Source organism: Octopus bimaculoides, chromosome 2, assembly GCF_001194135.2.
Source record: "Octopus bimaculoides isolate UCB-OBI-ISO-001 chromosome 2, ASM119413v2, whole genome shotgun sequence".
Lineage (NCBI taxonomy): Eukaryota > Metazoa > Mollusca > Cephalopoda > Octopoda > Octopodidae > Octopus > Octopus bimaculoides.
In genome coordinates, this window is record NC_068982.1 from 51,810,771 (window position 1) to 51,812,939 (window position 2,169).

General features: G+C 31.5%; 1 protein-coding gene across 1 annotated transcript in view; it reads right to left on the reverse strand.

Annotated features, from left to right (window-relative positions):
* LOC106867407 (elongation factor-like GTPase 1) overlaps positions 1-1,873 on the reverse strand; it is a 31,583-nt gene extending 29,710 nt beyond the window's left edge. Inside the window, exon 1 of the mRNA XM_014912273.2 lies at positions 1,718-1,873. The gene's annotated coding sequence lies outside the window, so the exon portion shown is untranslated. The remainder of the gene's footprint in view (positions 1-1,717) is intronic.
* Positions 1,874-2,169: the final 296 nt, after the last annotated feature.

The window sequence follows — 2,169 nt, forward strand, 5'->3', positions numbered from 1 at the left end:
TTTATCAAATTAGAAAATGCATTTCCGTAGAATTTAAACAAATGAAATTCAGTTTAAACTTTATAAATAAATATATTTCATTTCATGTTCAGTTTAAACTTTATAAATAAATATATGTTTGCATTATTCATTATTGTTTTTAAAAACAAATCACATACACCAATCAGCACCACCACCACCACGCGTAATCCAAAGTTGGAATTAATCACCGCGATATTGCCATCGCCACCGCTACAACAGAAAATAGTATTAATTGGCTTAAGAGACATGGACTTTTAAATACCCCAAAAATATGCCCCTCGTGTGGAGCTAGCATGATGGAAGTAGCCAAAAAGTTTTTTTTTTTGTTTAGATTTTTCTACTTTCGCTTCTGACAGCTAATACCATGACAGTGCCGGTTAATGTTTACATTACCCGGAAAACCCAATAATTTAAAGGTATGTTATAGATAGTTTATTTTAATAACAAAATTTTCTGTTAGTAAATGATTTTCTCTTACGGGCGCATGCGCGATTGTTTAAAACTTTTTCACTTTTGATTTCGATGTATTTAAAAAAAATTATTTGGAAATTATAAAGAGAAACGAATGACAGAATCGGACTCAATTTTAAAACCAAGAATTAAAAAAAAATAGAAAAATTGTGGAAAGTAATGGGGGGGAGGTGAAATTTTCTTTTTTTTGCATAATCATATTAATTTCATTATACAGAAGACAGAATCGAAGCAAATTTGTGAAAATTCGTAAAAAAAAAAATCTAGAAAACTAGATAAGAGATTTTTTTAATTTCAATCTTTTATGTACTAACACTGACTATTATTTTATTTGTACAGGATACTTGTACATTAGAGATGTATAAACAGTAATTTACTCCTTTTTTCGAATATACCGTTATTCAAACCAAACATCTTTTGTGACGGACTTCTAAGAATAAGAAGTCTAAGGGTACCCTATCGTGATTGGATTTCATAATAAAAAAAAAAACTTATTACAAAATGAAAAGATATCGGTTTTAACTGCTCAAAATAGAAACTCATTTGAAATAAAATAATACGTAAAAGATCTTGAAGTTATTACGTTTATATAAATGACTATCTTGAAGTTAATTATTCACTTGTAAAAGACTTGAGGAAGAGAAGATTGACTTATTTTTGTGATTTTAAACTAATAACATTTCAAAAACATACAACACAGAAACTGATAATGTGAGCAAGTACGTTAAAGTGTATGGAATTAACGAAATCTCTGAGGAGAACCTCTAAGTGGTCACTCAAGCTACAAGAAACAGCAACCTAGTAATCTCTCTCTCTCTTTCTTTCTCAAATTACTCCATACTGTCTTGAAGGAAGAAAAGCACATGGAATAATGCGCTCTTGGATATACCAAACGACGGGACAGTCACAGCTGGACTGACTTTAATGTCCTCGGATTAAACTACATTAGGTAGAATGAAAGATAAAACCTGGGAAATGATTAATAAATCAATACGAAATCAAATATACCAACCGGTAATAAGTAAACTAAATACCTGAAACAAAAAAAAAAGTATGACTAACATAAAAAAGTGACTAACAGTATGTTTCATTACAAGGAACTAATTTCATTTTATAAACAGATCGAAATAGGAAAGGCGAATCAGGCATTTTACTAACGTGACTATTGAAATAGTGGTTAAATATACTTAAACAGCAAGTAAATATACAATAATATAGAACTTACCAGTATTGTAAACTTAGACTATTTCAGGAATAAACATACCACAAAAGATTAACGTTCAAATAGTTTTCTTTTCAGATGTAATATAAATATATTTGATAGCATTGCACAACATGTGAGCAATCGCCAACCATATTGACATTAACTGACACCTGGTGGGATAACTGCGAGTTATCTCCCTCGTTTAAGAGGTACGCTATTGCTTGGTTACAGATGATGACTCTCTTTTACTCTTTTATTTGTTTCAGTCATGTGACTGTGGCCATGCTGGAGCACCGCCTTTAGTCGAGCTAATCGACCCCAGGACTTATTCTTTGTAAGACTAGTACTTATTCTTTCGATCACTTTTGCCGAACCACTAAGTTACATGGACCTAAACACACCAGCATCGGTTGTCAAGCGATGGTGGGGGGACAAACACAGACACGCAAACATATACACACACATACATATAT